Consider the following 26,334-nt stretch of genomic DNA (forward strand, 5'->3'; position numbering starts at 1 on the left):
ATGGGGAGGGAGATGGAAGAGAGAGAGAGGAAAAGGGATAGAGAAGTAAGAGAGGGCAGGAAGCGGGAATTCGCTCCCGGAGCAAGAACCATGCCCATCCGAAATCTCCGCAGAAATCAGACATTGGTGGGAGAAAAAGTCGCCTTGGTGCAAAATCCACAGCAGCTACAATTCCAGAGTCCATTATCCACTAGTCAAAATCCACTTAAAGCATAAAATTCACGCTCGGAAGTGATCAACACAACTCTATAGAAAATGTCACAGCTAACTACAGAGAAAAATTCATTGACATAACAGCTGACATTACCAGATGTCAATAAACATAACTATCCTGTCAATTTAATAACAGATGCGATGAAACAAAGGAAAATATTGGAAACAATGACAACTAGTGATATTATTATAAGTCACATCATAAAACTAAACTTGTTGGTTGTCATAATTTATTTCCTATTATTGATATTTAAAAATACTTTACCTAACGAGTTTTCACAACAGGAGATTTAAATCGTAATTTGGTGAAAACGGTTCTTATCAGCGAGTGAAACCTAACCTAATCGCACCTGAAATAATAATCAAAATAGGTTCTTAAACCACCTGGAGCATAGCCTCTTTTCTACGGCATCTAACTTCGAAGAGGTAAAAAAACGGAACATGATTGCAGTTAATAAAAACCTTCAGCGGAATTTCCTAATTTTTCCAAGTGTGGTTTCCAAGTGCATTTTTCCCTGTGTAGTATTCCTAAGTTTCCAAGTGAAGTGTAGTAGTAGCATTGCAGTTTTACAAATAATTTTCAGGTGCAAATATAAAATAACTTAGTCCAAACTTGTTAGAACTCCGAAAGCTGTTCTTTAACCTTTAACATTGACCCATGAAGCAGTAACGGAAAATCTAGAAGCATAATCAACAGCCGCTACGGAAACCTTCGCTCCAATCACGATCTTCATCATCAGCATAAACTACGGTAAGAACTAATTTTCCCAGTCCAGAAATTGGCTCAAAAATATAATCATGATACTAGAAAAAATGCTTATCGGCAATTCGGGATATTGCCATGACAACCAACAATCTGCTATCTAATTTCTTAGATCCAGCTGGTAATATTTGGAGATTCATGGGAACTAAATGTTAATTTCTTACGGTTCATCGAGGCTGCCGACGCAGGGAATAAGATGACTTGACGGAAGCTACAATTCGCTATGGGTCATAAAGATGTTTTTCAAGCCTACCGGCTGACAGCGAAGGAAATTTATAGCAGCTGCGGCGAGAAAACCATCGACCGTGATTGGAATTCGAAGGACTGGCTATAGACGAACCCTGACAAAGCGGAAACATTATCCCACTCAGATGAAACTTCTTCACGTTTAACTTTTTCAGATATTCATTTCAAAATAAGTTATAACAAACAAATCAATGATAAAATTATTGATCTTAAATCAAACGAAAACTGGAGTTAAAACAAAATTTATCCCCGTTTCTTTTTTACTCAATAACTTGAGACAAATCTGAGGCACAGATAACCACAAGTGAGCAAAAAGTGATGATTATTACATTTGCCCTGACCGGAATTCGAACCTGGATCCACCCAACTCGTAATTTCTCTGAAAAGCACTATGCGATCGATAACATCTTTCGCCCGAGCGATGTCATCCAGCGAGACATAAGGCAAACATCCATCACGCCATCTTCCAAGAAAGACAAGCAAAGAGAAATGCCGCCTAAATAAAATATATGTTTTAGAGGAATATTTCCAAAACTTAAACACAGAAAGGCTGAAGGAAATTTTCCTTCCTGCACTCAATTGAAGATGTTTCACCTCGATGACAATATTACCGATAAAAAAGCTTTCTACCTCGAATTTTCAAGAGTCCTACTAGATACAGCACAGAAACTAACTAAATATTATAATTATGATAATTAGAGCGTCTCCACAAAAAATAAATTTTCTTCCGCAAGAGGCTATGAATTTTCTATAATATTCTCCACTTGAATTGTATTTTCTTCATCCCCTACATAATTATTTCTTTACACCGGCTAAACTACTGAGAATGAGCATAAATACACACTGAACACTACTAAAATTACTCTAGCCATACATGAAATGAATATTTCAACCGAAGTATAGAATCAAACATCTCAAACAAATTGTCCATCCACTCCATTCATCTACAACATCGTTATATTGCTATTACAACCAGGCTGATATTTATATGCTTGCAAAGAGACCTTGAGTGATGAATAACGGAATATATGCATATATTCTTTAGCAATTATTTCATGAAATAGAAAAGTATGAAATTTGTGGAAACACGGAATAAGCGTGAGATTTCAGACGTTAAATTCAGAGCGTTCAGTCATGGAGGCCAAATCCAAAAAATCCGACATATGAGCAACTGCAGCGGGAGTGAAGAATGACATAGACCAGGGCGCCATAGAACGAATGAGGAATGAACAACCTATAAACACTAATATGATGACTTAAAACGAATGGAAGTCTCGGCTAAGCAAACCATACATTAAAGAACTGGTAAGCAAAACAATCGAATAAATTCAATCAAATGAGAAAATTTTATTTCCCTGAAGCCATGAATATATCGCACATACTGTAAAATGACTTGACAAGTACACAATTTAGAACAGAGAGGATACACTCGATAGATAGAAGATAAAACGAAAAAATTAATTGGTTTCTAATTCTTCCACACAACTCTCAGAAACTACTAAAAGGATAAGTTGCCACCTGATTAGCCACTTGAGTAACATTTTCGTCTGGGGCTGGATTGACTACAAGCAACATAGCGAGATGACTTGTACTCGTGCCTCTGTAGAAATTTCAGTAATAATTCTAGCCGTATGGAACGAATAAAAAAACTTCTAGTCACCATTAACGACACGTATTACCCAAGAAGGGACATGAACGAAAGTAATGAAAACTGGAGCTTAAATCAACTCCATATCTGAAAAGAACGGCATGAAGAAATCGCCGAAAGAAAATAGGAACATGCCAACGTATAGTATGAAAACACGTCGTGCATCAATATCTCGTGAAAATATAAACGGTGGATCTAGCAAACCTTTTACGCAGAAATGAGCTCATTGCATAAGCACCTATGAAATTAATGTCTTTAATACGGAGACCAGTATGCGCGGCGAGGGAGCACATTTTTCAACCTGAGTGAATATCCAACGCGACAGCGGTCGACCAATGGCAAGTGCGCATGTAGGAGCGCGACCCGTTGATGGGAAAATTTAAAACGTGGGATGGAAAGAGACGAGAAGTGAGTGAAGTGAAAGGGCGTCCTACTCTAGGCGCCGTCGTCCATCATAGGGGCTAGGAACGGAGAGAGAGGGAGGGAGCGGATTGATTTTCATTCGTCAGTCTTTCGTTTATGCCTCGTTCACATTACGATTGTCGGAACGATCGTCCTAACGATAGTTGGCCGAACTAGCCGTGTGAATGCATGTCCTGACAATAGTTCACGTAGTTCCGAACGTTGCCACTTTACGATGGTTAGGCGCTGGGAGACCGGAAGAGGAAGCGACAAGAGAAAGACGAAAAGTTCGTGTAGCTCTCTTCGCTCTATTTTTTTCATGGATTTGTCCTAGGAAGGAAGAATATGGGCGGAAGAAAAATTATTCGGTAAGTACACGTTGAACACAGTAATATCTTGACCCTGCATATCTCAACAGCTTTACTAACCGTCGATTTCCCGTTTACTTTAGATGTCAGCACTAGAGGGCAGCACAGGTTTTAACCATCGTCGTGTGAATGCACGATAGTTCCGACAATCGCTGGAACAATCGTAATGTGAATGAGGCATTACCGACCAATAGGGGCAGCAAAACGAGAGCGCAACGAGGGAGCAGTATTTCACGAACGGGACGGGCTAAAGGGACATCGGAGAGGGTGAGACGGAAGGAGAACCCAAGGCAGTGGCGAGGTCAAAAAGAGTGCGAGGTGACCCCAAGAGTGTACAACCTGGAGGTGGGCGCGAGTAGGCTAGAGATAAGATAGCTTATGTATCAGCACGGACTATTTCTTTCTTCCTCCGTCCATCGTTGGTGATTTGGCTTCGTTCGGAACTAAACTGTGACACCTCTTCAAGATAGGAAAGCAAAAGCTTGAAGAAGTGAAGGAGTGTTTCAATTTCTCCATGTTTCCGGTGCAACCGCGTGGGTTTGTTGGTGATGACAACAGTTTCGCTGGCACTGCTGCCAGCGTCTTCAGGTCGAAGATGAAGACGCTGGCAGCAGTGCCAGCGAAACTGTTATCATCACCAACAAACCCACGTGGTTGCACCGGAAACATGGAGAAATTGGAACCTGAACACCTACGTAGTCACATTGAAGGAGTGTTTGTTGCCTAGATAGCCGAATTGCCAACAATGGACGAGGCTTGAAAAAAAATCAGAAGAATAGCACAGGCGAGGAGGGGATTATAAAAATAAGAAGAATCTTCTTACAGCTGATAGTACAAGCATAGAAGTTAGGAAAAAATTCATCAAATGCTCCAAATGGAGTATTTTTCTCTATATAAGCGAGGCTTGGACGTTGACAGCAGCAGAGAAGTCAAGAGTGGAAGCATTCGTAATATGGTACTACAGAAGAAAGATGACGATAAAATGGATCGACCGATTACCTAATGAGGAAGTGCTAAGAAGAGTGGGAGAAAAGAGAAGCCTCCTAAAAACCTTAAGCAGAAGACAACTTAGTTGGCCACATTTTGAGGCATGATGGCCTAATGAAGACAATCGTTGAAGGGCAAGTAAAAGGGAAGAAGGGCAAGGGACGGCCCCGAATAAGTTACATAGGACAGGTTATAAAGGATAGATAAGAGAAGAAATCCGTCGATATGAAAGGCCTACCGAAATGGAGATTTGCGTCAAACCAATCTTAGGATTGTTGACTCCTGACGACACACATCGCCGCAGACGTCGCGACGTCCGTGTCGCAAACAATACGCCCGGATGTCGCCGCCATCGGATTTTTCCGTCGGTGCACACCCACCACTAGCACCTTATCTAAAAAACAGACGTGCATTTATTTCCATCTTAAGAGAGAAATACTGTCGCTCAGATTTGAAAGTAGGACAAAAAACAAGAAATAGTCATATTTATTTCTAACAAAATACTTAGCGGAGAGGGTATGTTGAAAATGGTGTTATAGGGTAGAATGTTAGGAAAATAGAAAAACGAAGGAGGGGAAGGAGGGGAAGGAAAAGAATATGATTTTTAGATAGATTGAAAGGGAGTAGGCCTCACAGTGAATTGAAGAAGGTAGCGCTGGAAGGAAAGGGAGGCTCCCATATCACTTCTTTAGTACTACATGGAAATCTACCTTAATCGGTAGAATACTATAATAATAATAACTAAATATTGACGTCTAGACGCGTCTCAACTAGTCAGCTAATGATAGATTGCATGGTTGAGGGACATATGCATCGTGTCCTGGCATTTATACCTTTCATGGTCTTTGGTCAACCTCATGTTTAATCTTTAACCTACCTGCTACCTTTAGATAAGGGACAAGAGCACCACGGTTAAGGTATATAATGTGCCCATACCACCATAATGGAGACCCAAAATTGCCGCCCTTCGGTAATCGTGCGGCAGCCGGCGAGTGAATTAGGCTGCGCCTTGGTCTAATGATATCCAAAGAGTCAGTACAATCTTTATGAATTCTACTTTAAACCCGGACCAAAAATCCCGGTGATCCCGGGATTCCTCACTCATTATGAGAACGCCCCGGAAAACTACGCAAGAAAATTCACTTTTAATTATGCTGTCTTCATTATCCCAACGCTATTCTCTTATGATGATACAATATTTTTTAATCTACCTTCACCGCCACGAAAACAGCGCATTTAAGGCCTTTGCAACGAGGGAATCTTAGGAATAACGACGTCGGATGATCATAAACGTCCATACCCTGCATAAGGTCAACTTATCCACGCAGGACTCTAACCCGCGACCTATGATTTGCCAGGCGAGGACTTAAAACCAACGACACCGAATCCGGCAAATATATTCACTTGTGAACTACGCAAATTTTTTTGCTGTACCCCAACCTCGATTAATTCCATGTTTAATCACCCCATGATCATACATCATTGAAGAAACCCTCAAATGTTTTTTTAGCGGAGGGACAATCGTAAAACTTGGCAGAAGAGAGTAGGTCTCGTACGAATAGAACACCACACGCGGATTGTATCGCACACGACGGGGATAGTTCCTCTTTCCTCGACCGAAAATTTCGATTAGGAGTCTGAAGAATCATTTTAATTAAAATTAAAACGGAATAGGAAGATTATAACACCGGCAGGCTGAAAATGACCATTCTTACGCGTAATCTCAACGGTAAATTTTGCCGAAACGAAAAATCTTCCCTCGGGAAAAAGAAGATTTTCTCAGATTCTTCCTTATTATACATTATGCCGTGGAGGAGGAAAACTTGTTTTGCTCGCGTGACACGAACTACGGAAGGTGCCTGGGGTGGGAAAAATGGCAATCACGAGCAGAAGTGGGTTGGGGGAGGAGATAGCGGGGATTGCGAATGGGATAGAGGGAAATGATCCGCCGTGAGGACTTTGACGGCCGACGACAACCGTTCGTAAATCGCAAAAATCGGTAAATAACTATTGAAAATTTCATGCTCTCGAAATCATACAGATAACTTGTTTTAATGCACACATCTGGAAAACTCGGCGTTTTCACGAGAATATTTTGCTCATTTTTTCCAACTACGTAACACAAATTGTTTTAATTAAAATGCTATAAAACCTTAGCCATCGATTCTTGTCTCTTTGCACCGCACACAGCGGGCAATATGTGAAACAACATTAACATTATGTGAAAAAACTGATATAAGAACAGTAAAACTGAAACATATAAATAAAAACAATGCTTCTACAAGAAGTTTAGAAACATAATACAACTGCTAGAGGAAGCATATTCGTAAACATCCTAGATCCATGGGTAGAGTAACTAAGAAACCCAACAGACTTACACATTAGAACGGTTTCATACGATACCTAATAAAACTATTACCCAACACTGCATGGAAGTAAATGGGTAGAAAAGTAAAGCATGAACATAAAAATGATACTTTGCAAAAGAAATACCACTAGATAAGCATACCCAATTTTTATATAACCAATTTTTAAATCAACCTATTATAGAGCCTAAGAACTACATTATTTTCATAAATTCGTTCCCATCCAGCTATTGAAACAATCAAAAGCAACAGTAAAACTGAAAACATGTCTCAGCTATGACATTTACCAATTACTTTTTCAAAAATTATCTTTAACTAAAGTTATAAGAGTTTCACAGTGATTAATCGATTACTTTTTTAATCTAATTTTATCTTCACCACCCCAAAAAAAAATCCTAGAAGGCGTTTACATTGAGGATATCCAACGAACAGCAACCAAGGACGATCACGAATAGCTATGCTACTTACCCAGGCGGGACTCGAACCCAAAACCTCCAATTTACCAGTCGATGCTTTACTCCACCGCCAGCGAGGCGGGAACAAAATATAAATTGTAAAATATTTAGTCCCTCCGATATTTAAACTCGGATTTCTGAGTCCAGAGTGCTACCCATTACGCCATGGGACTGGTTTTGAAAACTTTCCCAGCTATGATAACATCTATGCACGACGAATGGCAGCGAACCGCCCCAAAAGAACGACGTAAATCCAGCCCTGCATGAGAGAAGGGCCTATGTCAAAAGGCAATGACAAATCTTAAACTGGCGGCTGTGCAGCAACCACTCTCCCCAAGCAGTGGAAAGTATTCCGTCTCCCAGGTGACGAACAACAGCCTCCAATCGACGCCCTCCCCTGCCCAACAGATTTCAGACCCTCCCGTATCTGTGATCGCATTTCCGAGTGCTTGTGTGTGTACATATGCCAACAACTGCTGCCGGCGTCAAAATGATATGCCGCCGTAATTTGCAAATTTATATTTGGTCTTGTGTGCATTCTAAAATAATTTGTAATACGTCATTTTAAAAATAATTTAATTCATAATCCTGGAAAATTTTTTGTTTTACGAAAGCTTTAAAAATGTAGACACGCCAATGCAACACTTCACTCCGCGCGCCGTAAAATTAGCGCTTTTGTCATCTTCATGAACTTTGTAACTCAGCCTGGGGAAAACTACTACTTCTAAAGCATTCATCGTCCACAATGAGTTGCAAAAATTAATGTAGATAAATAAAATGGCCTTTGCATATTTTTATAACGCTTAATTTGTTGTTAATTGACGAAAATGTTTAAACAATATCTAGTCCTGCAGTTTACGCCGACAGAGAAAATAAAACTGATTGAAATACTTTTTAACTTTTTTCTTACCTTTTTACTTTATTTCGTAAAGAAAAATATTTCAGGATTTAGAACTAAATCATCTTTAAAATTACTCATCCTCTATATTATTTCTACTGTATAGATACCTTTTTCCCAACTTATACGTAACCAAACTCAACAAATGAGGTACCAAAATGCACAGAATTTATCTGAGAACATGCGACGGCATATCTTACTTCCTAAATATTGCAATTGTTTCCTAAATTGGTTAAAAAAAAAATAATCGATAAAAAAATAATCGATTAAAGAAATAATCGATTCCGGCAAGGTTGTCCTCATCCCAAGAATACAGTTAACGCCGTCGGATCCCACCATGCCTTTTAATTTGACTCGCAGACAATTTCCCATTATGGTTTCCTATGCGATGACTATTAACAAGGCTCAGGGTGAGACTTTGCACAGAGCAAAGAGCTGGCTTATTCATGCCTGACCCTGTATTCTCTCATGGCCAACTTTATGTAGCATTCTCTAGGGTAAGATCTTTTCCAAATATTTTTGTAAATATTAAGGAAAACGCTAAACAAGTATTAACAGAGGATAGTGTAATTACTTCCAATGTTGTGTTTAAAGAGGTCCTCTGACCTCAATTTGTACATGAACATTCCAATTAAATTTGTACGTAAGACCCTGCCTTTTTTTCTACATTTTAAAATTAGAAACGCGCCTATCCCTCTGTGGACATGCATCGAAAAGAGCGGGGGAAGCCCGCCTGGAGCGGGCGCATCACGCTCGTTCTACATTATTTTAGCATGCACACAAGCCAAGATATAAATTTGCAAAATACAGCGGCACATCATTTTGACGCCGACAGTAGTCGTCCTTAGCAGAGTCTCCCCAGCCCTTCGAAGAATCCCGGGTTATCGAGCAAGAAGCTTTAGTTTGGATCCCTTCAGCCCTCACAAAGGAAATAGTTTCGGTTGCATGCATGCGTATAGGTGTTGGTGAGTTTGCCTATTTCAGTTGAGAGGCTGGGGTTTGGTCCGCCCCTGCGGTGAAACCCTCCCCTCCCCGTACATCAACACAATGTTTAATTTTTGCAAGGTGGGCGAGCGTTGGGAGATATGAAACGGTCATTTCGAGTTTTTTTCTTCCATTCCATATCCCAAGGAACATCTTGATTAGACTTTTTGAGAGACGAGCCGTAGAGGCGACGGGCTCCGCTGCGATTGGGAAATGAGGGAGAGGCCTTTGAAAACTCTCACAGTGGCACTCATTCACCGATTCTTTCGAGGATGTTTCAGGAAGAAGCGAAGTGAGGCAGGCATGGCAAACGCCTCTTGCGTTCCCACGGCCAACCATCACCATCAGAGAAAGGAGTTTAGGTCTCTCTTTTAAGGACCTAACTTATAACTTTTTCCCAAAATAAAAGTCGATTTGAGGGTATAAAGAAGTAATTTAATTATGATTTATTTAAAATTATTTCATAATACCCTGAACTTGACTTCTGACATGCTTACACTCATGTCTCTATTGGTATTAAAAATACTAAATCGATCCAAAAGCTCCTTCTCCCTAATGCATCTGCCTGCTATAGTATCTCCCTAGCCAAACGCTCATCTTTCACCGTACAAGCAATGTCCCATTTATCAGCTAATTGAATGCTTTCCTCTCTCCTCCTGTTCATTCTTTATTAGATTTTATAGATTGTTATTGTCATTTTCTCATTTCAATTTTTTTCTTAATTTTCACTTTAAATTGGCATCGCGGCTGCATGTGAAAATTGTTTAAATAAATAAGTCACCCGCCCACACCTATCTATTGCTCAGCATGCTTTATACCCTCGTCGCAATAATGCATTAAGAGAAGATTATTTCTTGGTTTTCAGCGGAAAATAAATCAGAAATTTCCAATGGGTGTAGTACGCCGCCAAATTTTGGGTAGCCATTGAAATATCACGCTGAATTCTCAGACTACAATTAAAGTTTTGCCGACTTGTTGAAACGATGAGTTTTACCTAACAATCACATTTAAAAATAGGGAATGCGATTAACTAACGTAGAATTATTTATTTTATACACATTAAGTCATGCAGCAAAGGATCAAAACACTAATAAAAACGAATCATCCACATGATGATCATGACTTTTAGAGATTACAATAAAAGATTACAGGGGAGCTATAGCTTTGAAAGCGTAATAGAAAGACTACCTCGTAAATCAGACGTCAGAACTTAACAGCTTGGATCTAGGGTAATCATTGAAAAGCTCATAATCGATGGAATCTGAATTCAGCGATTTGAGTTCAAATTTCAGAAGGACCAAACATTTTAACAATTACTAAGTGAAAACTAACGCACCGTAAAATTTCACTCAAAGTCTAACACAACTATTACCTCTACCATTCAATGTGATTGTTGGTAACGGAGAAAACGTAAAAGAATTCACATTGCATTTAAGTTTCCCATGCGAGGAGGACATGCTACCGCTCTAAGCAGGCTTGAAACATGAACTATCTTATCATCTTGAACCTCAGACGGTCCCATGGTGTAATGGTTAGCACTCTGGACTTTGAATCCAGCGATCCGAGTTCAAATCTCGGTGGGACCTATTATTTTTGCAGTCAAAATAGTAACATTTTCAATAAGTTTACGTTTTCAAAAAAAATCGAATGAAATTTTTACGATCCTTCACTTTTTCATTGAAGGAATACATACAATCGCGCAGTGCAGGCCTGAGACAAACCCCCAACGAACTTAATTCAAGAAATAATGCCCCATAAAGCTAACATTTAAAATACTGAAAATATTCGGGTACACGTTTACCATCATTTTCTCTACCTCAAGTTAAAAAACAGTTCCAGCCGCGAAAAAATAGTAAAATTTTCATTTGGGATTTTGGTAAATGTTGACAAGAATCAAATTTATGAGCTGAGAGAATTTCAAGATGATAGAAAAAAGATTCCAAGGGATAGTAAAATATTTGTTATTTGAACACGTAATTAAACGAATAATAATAAAAAAGAAGAATAATAAAAACGAATACCTTAAAAATTTAACTGATTTCACGATCTCTATTCTCACCTAAAAATGCAAATGATTGTAATGAGTCCGAATCTCTCCAAGCATGGATTAAGTTCCTCCAACCCTTCCACCCACACTAAGCAGAACCACCAACAAATTAAGAGCCCCTTTATGTTACTATAAACCTGGTGTTCCCGGAGTGACCGCCAAGTTTTGTGTAATGACGCATTAATGACTAATGGAAAAGGAGTTACGAGCGTGATAGAACTGGGACGCAGTTGGCTAGATATTTCAAATGTGTATTTCCCCACTCACAAGGGGTCCCATGTTGTAATGGTAAGCACTTTGAATCCAACGACACAAGATTGAATCTCCGTGAGTCCTAAAGTGTATTTTTCAAATCACACATGAAATGAAATCCATGAAAAACACAAATTCACATTGTAAGCTCAATAGTCTCACAAGCTTTTTGATGTCACATTAAACGTACATAGTATCACAAAATATTCATTATCTGAACACGCGTTTTAAGTTGCGATACACTGAATGTCAAAAGTTAATGTTCAATATCTATCCTCACCAGAATCCGTTCGCTAATGTCGTAGATAATCTCCAGTATTTATTCCATTGCTTCAAGGCGTACTTAGCAGTTACAAGTTCGTAGCCTAACGGAAAAATACGCCGGCATATAATTCGCAGTATTAACGTACAGGAGGGTAAGAATCCCTGCGTAAGCTCATACAGTTCACATGAAAGAATGGTTATTGAATTTAAAATAATAAGATTTGGCGTTATATCTCTGGAATCCGACATATTCTCCACAAATTTTTCCTTAATTTACACGGGTTTCAATGCCATAACGTCGTCTGCCAGGGTTGAGGACAGGTACTGCCATTAGTTCCGACTATCACCGCGGTCTCAAAAACAAGCCACTTTTTTCTCGGGAGTAACAGCGACTTGGTCCTCACCCTTAACGCAAACGATTGTACAACGCGCTCCTCACTTTAAGAACGGATTGAAAATCCTACACTCCCACTATCGCTTGGCAGAGCTGCCTCCGCATAACACTTCATTTGCGTTCCTACGAGAACTTTCGGAGTGATTACCTGGGTTTTGTGTGGTGATTTATTAATATTAAATGCATAATGACTAGCGAACGAAAAAGTTGTGAGACATAGGAGACTTGAGATCTTTCAACAAGCAATACTTAAGCGGTCCCATGGTGTAATGGTTAGCACTCTGGACTCTGAATCCAGCGATCCGAGTTCAAATCTCGGTGGGACCTGTTATTTTTTTACAATTCATATTTAACATTTTTCATTGGAACTCAATTTACACTTTAGCCAAAATTTAAATCCGATTATTCGTCACAGAGAACAATGAACAGAAATTTTCACAATGCATACTTTTTTCAAAGTGGAAGTGGAATACTTTTTTAAAATAGTGGAAGACATTCTAATGAAAAATATGCCTTAAGACGTCCAACCATGTTTGAAGTGCGTTTGGAGGACGATCACTTCCTCTTGACCGAACGAACTTTACCTTAATTCGTGACGCATCGCTCGATAAATACTTAGATTAACATCTTGCAATTATATAGGTGTGAACCGTTGTAATCATTTTCCAAAATTTGAAACATAAAATTTTAAGCCTGAGGCTGAAGTGAGTTTATTTTTTTAATTCTTGGGATACATGATCATTTTGAGAAGGATTAACTTTATCGGCCAGGAAAGTACAAGATGATAGGTTTTAGAAGTTTTAAACTAGTTTTGCGTCACGAATAAAGGATCGGTTCGTCGGAAGTGATAAGATTTCTTAAGCGTTCACAAGCATTGACTTCCCTCTTACTAAAGTTACGATGGTATAAATTTTAAATATGAATAAAAATGTCAATCAATAGTTTAGTGTATTCTTAGAATTGCAGTGCTCGTTCGCGAAAATTATTCTTTCCCGCAATATTCCACCCAATATCCTATCATGTTTGCTCTTTTTTTTCTTAAGCTCTTCATAAAAATTCACCTTTTTCCGGCCCTTCTGGACACTTCCTCCTCTAAATACACCAAAAGATGAAGTTCGCCATGAAAAATATTTGACTTAGCCGGGATTCGAACCCGGATCTCCCAATTGCCGGTCAAATGTGTTATCCAGTTACACCACCAAGCCATTTTTTCAGAGCGAACTTCGGGAGTATTTAACTTTGCACTCGTGCGCGTGACTGCGCACAAAGTCACTTGATTCTGCAGCACTTCCTCCTTTGTTACATGACCTACCCGATTGATCTTGTGCATTCTCCTCCAGCACCAAGCCTTGCTCTTCCCCCTTGCCCATGTTTCACTTCCATTTAAAGGCACGCTCTAAAGCTACGACATCAATAGTCTTTTCCTTAAGTCCTTCCTTAAGTTCCTTAAGTCTATATTCCTAGAGAAGTAAACAAGAAAAACCGATCGAAGAACATAACAGAAAAAGGTTAATCAACCCATGCCATACGAAAAAAGAGATTTAAATTCAGAGATTGAACTGAACTCGGTAATGTAATATCGGGTGCTTTCCGCAGCACTGAGCGATTGCGACGTCATGCGACCTAAGGAATCGCAAGCCATGTGAAGACTGAAAGCGTGTTATTCACATCCACTCCCAACGGTCCCATGGTGTAATGGTTAGCACTCTGGACTTTGAATCCAGCGATCCGAGTTCAAATCTCGGTGGGACCTAAAATTTTTGTAACTGCAAGCGTTAAAATGAATGGAAGATATTCTACACGCCCGTGCGTGTTTATATTAGGTTAGAAATTTATGTTGTTTATATAGGTTAGAAATAACGCACTATAAAATTTCACCCTTCATTAATTTCATCCGAGTTAAACTACATTAACATTCAATGTTTTTCTTTGATTACAACAAAATGTTGAAGAATTCACATTACATTAAAGTTTTCCACCTGAGGAAGACATGCTACCGCGCGAAGCAGGTTTGATGTATCAAACATCTAAACACAACTTCATCGGTCCAATGGCATAATGGCATTTTGCCCATCTGGTATTTTGAATCTATCGATCTGAGTTCAAATATCTGCGAGATCTAAAATATTTGCTGCTGTAGTTGTTGAAACAGAAGCAAAGTACTCTTCGCGCCCGTAATACCATGGAGCAATTAATACCACGAATTCACATTTTTACGCTGCACGAGTTCTAATTGTCATTGCCATCGTTTCATCCCAAGCTTAATAAGATACACTGAAAAACAGAAATTATTCGTTATATGAACACGTATTTATCGCGTTATACCGCCGATGGCCTAAAAATCATAAGTGAATGGATAATTGCAGTTCAAACCACAAAATGCAAATTACTGTGATCGACGCGGCTGAATTCCACTACAGAGTAAGTAGCTTCAAGTTCAATGGTGTCAGGCTCAACTTTGTGGAAGTTGAAGTTCACAAATGAAAAAACGACTTCGTTTTCTTCCACTAATTTATTTTGACGGTACGACATGTTTCGACCTTGAGCGGTCATTTACGAGTACAAAATTTTGTCAAAAGTCGGGTAAATTTATCCAACCTTCTCAAGTCCCTTCCTGGTATAAATTTACCCGACTTTTGACAAAATTTTGTATTCGTAAATGACCGCTCAAGGTCGAAACATGTCGTACCGTCAAAATAAATTATTGGAAGAAAACGAAGTCGTTTTTTCATTTGTGAGTAGCGTCAAGGTTAAAAGTAATCGATAAATATACGCTTATTCAATGTAAACCGACCCGGGTATCGTAGGGTCACTGCCATTTTCTATCCAGGAAATTTTTCTCCCTCAAAACATCGCATGAGGTGATTCCCAACCTAACAAAGTTCCTCCAACAAAGAGCTGCAACACATAAACAGTCTCTTTCAGCCCTTGAAAGATGTGTGGAGTGATTACTGGGTTTGTATGGTGATGTCTCTATTTATCTATAAATGTAGAAGAGTTTGTCTGTTCGTCTGTCCACTACGCGATTCCATGCGGCAGCATCGATTGCGACCAAAGTTAGTACATATAGGTACACCTTATGCCCCCGAACCCCGTAGTACTACTTTCTGTGGCGTTTGATGCGCCCTGTGGCGTTTGATGCGCCCTGTGTCGTTTTCCCATTACCGTTTGTTACGTCACGCAGGGTTCCCACTCTAACTAAATTATAAAATTCACGGTTTTTCCAGGTTTTCACGGTCTAAATATCATCAAATTCACGGTCTGTTGATAAGCCATTTTAGACAGAAATATTGACGACGTAACAATCACCGCCTGCAAGTTAACTAAAACTTTATCAACCGCGACAGGCGCCGTGAATTCAACGTAGCAATGAAAGTGCTATTTCTCATGACGCAACCTATCGATATCAAAATTTAGGCGAAGCTTAAGGTTGTGAGTGGCAAAATGGAGGGAGCAGTGAGGTAGGGAAGTAAAGAAGTGTCTGATTTTTCGCCAGGGTTAATGAAACTTTGTACGCCGGTCTTCCAATCACAGGCTCAAGATCAATGTGTCATCATGGCACAAGGACCAATAATTGCACTTCAAATGTACGAGTGGAGATAAATTTGTGGACAGTGTCTGTATGTGGCTCACTTTGAAACATGATTGAAATATCATTTTTTCTTTTGATCTGTCAATTGTATTTCTTTTTCCATAAGTTTGAGAAATTTTTAAGGTTTTATGATGAAATTCACGGCTATTTCCAGGTTTTTTCACGGTAGACGAAATTCACGGCTAATTCACGGTTTTAAGGTTTTCACGGTTGAGTGGGGACCCTGGTCACGTCATACAATTTCTGCGATTGGTCATTCTCCCGAGTAGGCACCTTTATTGACAAGCTCAAAGAAAAAACATAAAAATCCTGCTAAGCGACCATGAATTCCAAGTTTCTAAACGCCGGGAAAGCCTACGATCATTCTTCCAAGTTTCTCACTTCTCTTGGCACTTTCCTTATCGAGAAGCGCAGGGTGGCCTGATGGTAGACAATAAATTGTAACGTGAAAGTTCTTTACATACGAGGCTATTACCTATCCTCCCTTTTCGTCGTTTAGCCCTCCGGACTTTACATACGCATCAGCGTTTACTTAAAATATTCTGATCGTAAATTTTTATGTTTCCGAATCATTATTTTGACACAATATTTTTTTTTATTCGCTCTAGAGTGAACGCACAACTGCTGTTCTGTCTGTAAACGGTTAAATTTGACACGCATACTCCCACGCGGCCGTATTCAATAATGAGTAAATCATAATCGGGACTTTGAGCCAAAAGATCCGAGTTCAAGTCTCGGCGAGGCCTAAATTTATTTTCAACCGCAATCGCATGCGTAGCGAAAAAAAAATATTATCACTCGCACATAAAATGAAATCCATAAATACACCATATCACATTTTCAAGCACAATCAACTCAACACAAGCTTTGATTTGATGCACCAAATAAGAAGCAAAAATATTAAATAACTGAACACGCATTTAACGTTGTTATTATCAAAATATCAAGAGTTAATTGACAATTGCTGTTCTGACTCTAAATGTAAATGATTGTATAGCGCGACTCGCCTTAAGAACAGATTTAATACCCTAAACTCCTCCCATCATCACTCGGCAGACTTGTCACCGCATAACAGTCCGTTTGTGTTCCCGGGACAATTTGCGGAGTGATCATTTCGTTATGTGTATTACTTATTAATATTAATTGGAAAATAATTTGCGGAGGGGAAAGTACTGACACATACAACAGGAGATCTTTCAATGCGACACTGTCTACCATCAACTGGTCCCATGGTGTAATGGTTAGCACTCTGGACTCTGAATCCAGCGATCCGAGTTCAAATCTCGGTGGGACCTGAAATTTTATTTTTTCAAATCGTTATTTTTACACATAAAGCCGCACCGAGATCTACCCAAAATGTTTGATTCAATATAATGCTGCACTCAGAATCTTACCGATAGCTTTTAATAAATCATAATTCATAACGATCAGCTTCGAGGAATTAAAATTTGTCATACCACCTTATTGAAAATACAGGCTAAATTCACGTTCCTTGAACGGAGAAGTATATCAGATTAGAATGGCAGTCAAATTAAGCCTAAATAATAAAGCCTATCACGATTTATTAATTATTAGCAACTGCAACCAGGTCCTACTTTTCTAGACCAACAAGAAAGCCTAATAGCGAATTTTTGAAAATATTCCCACTTCTCCAGGGACAATATTTATTTCATATGATTAAACCATATTTCCGATTCTAGTAACTAATTTCACATTCTTCCCATATATAACAAAGCAAACAAAATACTGTCAATCAGAATTTACTTAATACCTATTACACGAATCGTCATTTACTTTGTCATCACTTCAAATTACATACAAATAGTTTGCACAAAAACTGGTTCTAAGGAAACGAGCGATATAAGTAAGAAGTTCTAGCATAATTATGAGAGCTGTAGTGAAATTCGTATTTAAAATAACTTGAGTAACTCCGCAAAAAAGTAAAACAATAGTTTCAACGCCTCGTAGATGGCAATGTCTTGACACCCGGGTCGGTGATAGTGTTAAATTTCTGGGAACTAAAACCAAGTGATTTTAACTATGAAGAGCGACAAAAAGTATAAATAGATTTGAAATGTTCGGTAATTACTGTAAAAATGAAAACAAAACAGGGATCCCATGGTGCAATGCATAGCCTTCTGGACTCCAGCAAATAATGATCGACCTGAAGACGCCGGTTGGAATACCGGAGAAACTGTCGTTATAAAGAAAAATCCACGCGGTGAAGCCCAGGAACATGGAGACATCATCCAGCGATCCGAGTTCAAAGCTAGTTGGGATCTAAAGATTTAATACATTCAAATCGTCGTTTTTCCGGTGGCGATGGTGTACCTACAATCCTTGTCTGCCAAACCGAAGGTCGCGGATTCGAACACCACCTGGTTGAATTGCCCCAATACAGGACCATGGATGTTTGTGATAGTCCATTGTTATTTATTGTAGCCCCTCGATTTAAATACCGGTTAGTGTTGTTTTCGAGTTGATGAATATCAATTTTTTTTTAATTCATGCAACATAATTCGCGCATCTCACGAATGAAAATTTTGGAGGAAAAAAAGGATGACTGCGAATTGCAAGAAGTGTTTCCAGAGATTGTTTCTGGCGTGTGGAACATTTAGGAGATAATTAGGGAGCCGTGGTTGACGGTCGGATGGAATGCCATGCATTCGTTTGATTAAAAGTCCGACCGAGAGAGGAATTCCTAACCAACCGCAAACTGCACGGGAGTGGAACGAAGCCCGCGGAGATTTCACAACGAGCTCAAGAGTGGATTCCGGGAAAAAACAAGAACGCGGGTACAACCGCAGTCAACGAGGCGCACCCACCAGAGCCAATGGAAACATCTCAAAGAAGAGGGCGGAACATTAAAAAAGCTATCGAAGCTTAACTACTCACACATCTACATACTACCTGGCAAGCCAACTCAAAAGGCGTGTGGCGGGGGGTGTTAGGTTTCGTTTCGGGGGGTGTTTGGCGGGGATGCTAGCATTTATCTAAATAATTTATTTTTCAGGGGAAAAACGATTACCCATATCCATCCGTTCGGGAAAATATTTCTTGATCTATTGTTTCATTCGGACCTGGAAATAAGGTGGGGTTGTAATATTATATTCACCGTGTCGCTTTGAAAGAGATTTATTCTCAATTGCTTAGGAAATTTAAGCCCAGCGCTAATCCTCCGAGACTTTAGCCACCCCCAGCTCAATTCCTTTAACACTCATTTAAAGCTTTCTGTAGGTCCGCAACAGTTTTCGGGTGGGTAATTACATCGCTAAAAGGGTGGGCAATCTACGAGCCATTCAGGGTTAATTTCCGGAAGAAGCCTGAATCGCACCATCATTTTTTTCCTCCCTTCCAAGCGATAATTCAAATGATGGCGGAAAAATGACAGATTCACGCAATCATTTTCAGCGATGGCTCCAGGGATGTAAAACTTTTCCATTACTGGGCACGTCCCTTTTTCCCTCGCCTAAACCATCGCTTGTACAGTCTTTCAATCAATCAGAACACACGTACGCTGGCAGCGATTGCAACGCCACGCTTGGCTCACAATTGAATAACATAAATACGGTACGAGACGGAATAAGCGGTGGAAAAAGGGACGGTGGGAACGACCGTGTGATTCAGAAAATGATAACTATAGCGATCCCTCTTTTGGTCCCTGAAAATCTATCGCTGGACCCTATCCCTGAAAAAAGGTCGTGTGATTCAGGCTTTAGCGGAGCACCAAAACCTCAGTAACCGCGGGCCGATATATTGGCCACCCTTGCTCAACGGGATTCCACGGTGGGGTGTTCTTCATCGCTAGCTCCGTAATGCATATTCGATACCAGCTCATGCGAAGAACCCGGCAACCCTGCAGGGGAGAGGGGCAGGGAAGGAGTAGGTGAGGGAATAGGGTGGGGGTAGTTGGGGAAGCACCTGATGTAGGAGGAGGGGGAAAATTCGCGAGGATGGGTTGATTGGAAGAAGGGGAAAGGGAGAATGCCATGGCGATAATGAGGAAGGGTAAAACGCAGCGGGGGAGGGGATGATGGGGCAGGGGAGGAGTCAATGAGAAAGTACACCGGAGGATTGACTCTTCGTACACATTTCATAAAACTCTAACGAGGAACTTCAAATACTAATCATTTTAAACCAGTAACACAGTAAAGACCTCGCCTGACAAACCGGAGGTCGCAGGTTCGAGTACCGCCAGGGTTGGTTGCTCAAATCCAGGTAATAGGGTGTTTGTAATCTTCAAATATTGCCATTCGCTAGATTCCCCGGTTGTAAACGCCTTATATCTGCAGTGCAATGAAGATAGATTAATCTATATTGATGGATTTTGGGGGTTGCCCGCGTTAAGACTTCAAAATTGCCAATTTTTCCCCTCCCATGCCGGAGATCTCATCAGGGAAAATGATCGTGTTGCCTTCATTGAGCATCATTTTATAGGTGGTTCAGTTACGGAGGAGAAATTTCAGGGCGTCTTTCTTTCTATACGTGACTAGAAGCCAAGTTTCGCTAAATTTCTGCCCGTTGTCTCTACTACCATATGATAGGAAACATTGGAAATTCTGAAGTCTCGACTCGTGTTACCCCAAAAATGCATTAATAATGACTAAAATAGACCACGAAGTTTGAGTTATTTGAAGATAGATTAGATTAAAACTATGAAATAAAATATTTGGAGTATAATATGATTTTGATGCGCTCCATGTTTTCAGGGAAGTGATAGTTGGTAGGGTTTCCCACTTCCATCCCGTGTTTTTTACGTGAAACCATCACGTGGACTACCTTTCGTCTGGCTCCTACCCTTCGACCTATCTGGCATGGGTGGCGCTAACGGGAATAATTTAGAATTAATCCCGCCAGTGCAGCTCTAGGGGTCATAGGAACTCGCAAGCCTTTCCACCGCGACACAGTTGTAGCCCAAGAGAAAAGCATAATATAATAATAAATTAAAAATATTTCGGCTCTTACCAAGCTTGACATGGAGGAAACACGATAAATCGTCGGTCTTACGATACGAGGGTGCCAGAAGGTTAAACTTCTGCTTCTTAAAGATAAACAAGACCTGCCGTACACTAGTCTTGCCCTCACATACACCCATCTTTGGATTTTCAAAATACTGATTTGGTTGGTGAAAATTGGTTGAAAACAAATATGGACCAGTAATAATCATCACCCTATAATGATAATAATAATAATTAGTATATAATGATATTAATGATCACCCTATACACGCGATGTGCTCTACAAAACCCTCGGAAGATGTAGCACTGAAGCGGCTAGAGAGAAAAATTTCTTTTGAACACTGCATTGAGGTTTCCTTACACAGAAGATGCATTCACTCGTAAAGCGCACAACCATAAATGAAGAGGTTCTTCCGAACAATTTTTCAACCACATTATGGTTATAATTGAGTTTGAATGCAAGGTTGATGGAAAGACACGAGCTGAAGTCGGCTTGTCACACGAGGAAGAATGGCAACAAAGATTACCCCTTGGATGTTGACATTGCTTCAAACGTTTGAAGTGCTTAACGAAGCCTCGAGGGAACTCTTCTGGAAGATTTCCCACGCAACACTAACGGGGCATCCTACCATGACAAAATCCTGCCGCATATGGTCAATTGTCAGGCGTTGACAAAATGGCATTGATGACTCTACGTCACCCACGTCAACATGGATTGTTTTTACACAGACGATTAGGCATGAGGTCAAGAACAAGAAGACTAAGAAAGGAGAGGTAATAGGAAACAGGAGTTCAAAACTCTAACTCGATAAGAATGGTAGCGGCGGCAGAAATTAGTATTAGCAGTTAGTATCCAACGATGAATCATTAGCTAAATGTAGATTACTAATTATTTTGCGGAAATTTCCAGCAGAATACTTTTTGATTTACGTTCAAGATACTTTGAGAGATCCTAAATATTATGGTAGAAACGATCACATGGGTAAGATTAGGGAAATATATTTCAGAATCGATTGTATAAGATGTTGTTTTTCCGCATACAATAAGTGCCCATAATACTTGTGAAATTTTTCTTGGAGAGAAAAAAAGAGCCATAAAACTTATCGATCTCTTTAGAAAGATGAATTTTGAATAATGTTGAAACTCATCCTATACATCGGACTAAGGTAAGAACTGCAGGACAAATCAGAAATTTTCCGGACGTCTGGCTACCATAAGAAGATGAAGCAAACCTGTAAATCTGCACGTATATTATGGTACTTGTATAAATTAATTGGGCTCCAACCAATCGATGCATTTAACACACGAGGCTTTAGGAAAAATAAAGAGAAAGCTATAATATTCTGAGATAGAGATGCACGATTAGATAAACGGCTTAAAAATGCCGACAACGTTGACAGGAGAACTTGAAATAATCACCATCTTAATGAAAGACCACAAAGACATTCCTCAGAATGTTAATTATCGTCTTCGCTCGCACAGTTTTCCAATCAATGCGCGCACGCATACGGAGATCGTTACGAACGCAAGGGAACCGCAGAGGATTGATTTTTCAAAAAAGAAGAGTCGAGAGGAGAAATGAGGGAAGAGGCATTGGAGTGGAGGGGCAACACAAATAAGAAGACGCAACCAAAGTGATTCCTTAAAGAGATATCACAGAGATAACGAAAGAGGGATGGCACGCTGCAGATTTTTGTCTGATTTGATGAGTGATTTTTGCCCAACTCTGTACAATAGTCATTGTGTTAAAGCATAATAATGATATCATATTTTCTTTGTGTTGAAATTCCCATGATTCGACTTTTAGACATCATGCCGGTTACTTTCGAATTATAATAAGCCATAGATACGCTGTCTGAAGTATGTTGTTACGTGAATGGCATTCGAAAGTGACTCTTGTCCTTAATAAGACTCAATATGTGGTTAGAGTCAATTTATTCAAAATTATATTACAAATATTCTAATAAGTATAAACAGTATAGTTTTATACATTACATACGTACTTAAAAATAAGCGAGATGTATGCGAAACCCGTTATCATTGAGCTATCGAGGAAGGCGCTTTGTGATAGTATTTAACAACGCTTTCTGACCGTCAGGCCATTTTCAAATACACTGCGATATTGTCAGTTTCTGAGTCTGTATTAATTCTATTTGGATGAGCGTGGGTGGGAAGTGGAAGGGGAAGGTTGAGAAAGAAAGAATTTAGAGAAGGAAGAGAATGACCTAACGATAGAAACGCGTAGTACGGTACGCAATTAACTTGTTAAAATTAAAAATGCTATTTCTTTTTCGTTAACTCAGGATGTCCTTCCACTAAACTCGCCTGCCTCAGTCACTTAGTTAGAGATATCATAAGAGTTGCAAAATAACAAACATAAATACAAAAGAACTCAAGCTCAAAGGCGCAAACTATAGCAAAGCCGCTTCAAAGATAAGACAACGATAACGGGATTAGCATGCATGTCGCTTCTTTTAAATACATGAGTAATGTATAAAACTATAATCTCAATAACTATTAGAATATTTGCAATACCATATCGAATTAAATGATACCCACTACTTATTTAGCCTTTCTTCACCATTCTCTCTAAAGCCAACTAATTCACTTGCCCTTTTGTTTGCCACCGTAATTATGATTTTAAAAATCAATTATTTTCCTGGGAAGGCAAGAGTCTTCTAAAGGACATGAGTCACTTCCAAGTGCTAGTCACATAACATCATATTACAGCATCCCTGATTGTAACCGTAAATAGAAATTAACCTGGCATGATGTTAACAGGTCGAATAATGAGAAATAAAACAAAAATCAAAAATGATATCCCGATTATAATTTATCACAATGTTTAATGTACAGAATAAGGCAAAAATCATACACCAAAGCAAACACAATATACCGGAAATTCGACTTTAAGTCCTTGCACGGTTCTATTACGCTGACATTAGTACTACTTCATTTCTCCTGAATGAAAAACAACCACTTTTTGACACAAATCTCTTCCTATTACCACTGCTTTCAGATCGTGCGGCATCGATATTGACGCTCTCGTCAAGAGCCAATTAAAGAGACGTACACTGGCAGTGTAATGACACCAGCCCCTCGTAATATTGATTTTTCACGACGCTGAGGTAATCGACAGAGATTGAACAAAAGATTCATAGCAGTGATGAGCAAAAAATCACAGTTCACTCAAGCATACTAATTCGGTTCCCAAACTGAAAACTTCCATGCTAAGGGAACTGCACCGGCGCAAACAGGGTATAACTCTTGAAAGACGGAGGAATAATTAAGATTCCAAGGCGTGGTAGCGACAAGACTCCGAGAACATTTAAAATCCAATGAGAGGCATAGTTTTACCTTAGCAACCCCTGAAGTAGTAAATAAATAGACATCTGCATTGTACCCCACGAGAAACCTAACGAATGTATGGCAGTGTGATTTTTTAGCGACATGCATTACTAGTAATTCGAGTATCTATATTTTAATAATATTAGCAATAAAAATCATGTTATAATATCTACATAAGAAACCCCTACGAAATATAGAAAAAAACTGAAATGATGAAAAGGAGTGAGATGGACACGACTTCAATTATACTAGCAATATCACCTGCTCATTTCATGCATTTCGCAACTCTTATGTGATTATTTATCTTCCCCACCTCGAAAACAGTGCATTTAAGGCCCTGGGAATCTAACAAAAAACAGCACAGGACGATCATATACACCCATGCATTAGATAAAGGCAACATACCCACGGGGGACTCGAACCCGCGTTCTTCGGATTAGCATGCAAGGACCTAACCCTGTCGTCACCGAGGCCAGCTTCTCTCCAGCTATCTCTAATAGTTCGAGGAGAGAAAGAATTCTCAAATATTTTAGCTCTGCAGTATTTTATAACGTTTTTATAAACTCACTTTGTTGTTCGTCATCTAGTCCGGATTAAATCTTGAAACTCAATTTTAATTCACCTTCCGATTAGCTATCAAGCTGAAAATTTCTGAACAACTCAAAACCAGATAAAAATGCAATATTCTAACACATTCAATATGATTTCAACTGTATATTGATTGTTATTCAGAATTTTAAATTACATGTGGAGATGAGTTTTAAAAAATGGCCACCATAAGAGATCATTTAAAGGAACGAGAATGACACTATAACACTTAATTTTTACTCAACGTCAATTAAAATGTAATTAACTGTAGTCCACTGGATTTCTTAGTTTCATTATGTTACTATGTTTAGTATAAATTTAGTGTTATAGTGGGACATGCTCCAAACGTTTTCCGCTGTATATGAAGCAATTTATTTAATGACTCTGTCAGCTTCAAAGAAAATGTATTGCATTCTTTTTAGTTCGCGACAAAATTATTTTAACATTTATTTTTATATTGCATTACTTCCATTGCTATCTTCTCTTCGTCCCATCTATCGTACGACGGTAGGCACAGGCTATTTTGCACATGGTCCGGGGAAAAGTCTGCTCTGAATGAGGGGTCAGTTTTAATGAAAAGACAGCGAGAGTGAACAGTCCGAGCAAGAGGAATTCGAAGTAATTGGCTCTCGAATTCCTGGAATTGGAACGGAGCGTGCAGTGCAAAAGGGCTGCATGGGAGGAGGAGGAGGAAGGGAGGGGGGAGAGGGGAGGGGCCGGGCAGTTAATCAACGGAAATTAGCGACGGTGGCGGAAATAAATACGGGGGAGGGAGGGGTGCTCAGCAAACGAGGGGAGAGAATGGAGTGGGTGGAAGCTAATTGGAGGGCGCGAGGGGTGGGGGTTGGGGGGAGGGGGGGGAAATGGAATGATTATCTCCTCAATTGGAGAGATATTGGGACTACAGCATTCCTTCTCCATCTGGGCCCTCATCGTTGTCACACACATGAGGAATGAATGCACACATCTGTGAAAAAAATTGGGCAAAGTTTCAGTAAATCTTAGAAATATTGGAGACCGGTTATAAATACTACTCATGATTCTAACTAGACAGTGAAATCCAAGGTTGCAGTCACTTTACATAAAAATTTAGGTCTATGATCTGAAAGGCAGATGTGGCTCTTTGAGCAACGATTTTGTCTCACGGCTATAATAAATAATTCATGTAATTAACCCGTGGTGATAATCGTCTTTACTGGTGAGATAATAGAGCAAAAACATTCCATTTCCATCCAAGCTCAATACACCGCCATATTTTTTAGATACAACTGTAATAACAGAGGCATGTTACGCCCTAGAAAATGAGAAATCGCTATTAGTTAGAGTTCGTTTGAAACATTTGTGAACAGATACGAGTACTCATCACAATTTTTAAAAGGATCTGCGTACCTTCAATTACGACTCCGCATAGACACACATATTTTCATAAAATTTTTGAAAATTTCCTGAGAGCTTATTGCACTCAGAGACTACGTACAGTGCTTCGTAAGCTATAATTTAACTCGATATAATAACCAATAATGCATTAATTTCATTCAAAATTCCCTTGAGAAACAACAGG

General features: G+C 39.5%; 1 protein-coding gene and 4 non-coding genes across 8 annotated transcripts in view; 4 read left to right on the forward strand and 1 right to left on the reverse strand.

Annotated features, from left to right (window-relative positions):
* The window catches only part of LOC124155500 (unconventional myosin-XVIIIa), a 730,850-nt gene that overhangs the window by 588,152 nt on the left and 116,364 nt on the right, over window positions 1–26,334 (reverse strand). The window lies entirely within an intron of this gene.
* On the forward strand, window positions 10,845–10,916 carry Trnaq-uug. The gene has a single exon. It is a non-coding gene; the product is annotated as a tRNA-Gln (tRNA).
* Trnaq-cug lies at window positions 12,543–12,614 on the forward strand. Its single transcript has one exon. It is a non-coding gene; the product is annotated as a tRNA-Gln (tRNA).
* Trnaq-uug lies at window positions 13,969–14,040 on the forward strand. Its single transcript has one exon. It is a non-coding gene; the product is annotated as a tRNA-Gln (tRNA).
* On the forward strand, window positions 17,103–17,174 carry Trnaq-cug. Its single transcript has one exon. It is a non-coding gene; the product is annotated as a tRNA-Gln (tRNA).

This window comes from Ischnura elegans, chromosome 3 (genome assembly GCF_921293095.1).
Source record: "Ischnura elegans chromosome 3, ioIscEleg1.1, whole genome shotgun sequence".
Taxonomy (NCBI): Eukaryota; Metazoa; Arthropoda; class Insecta; order Odonata; family Coenagrionidae; genus Ischnura; species Ischnura elegans.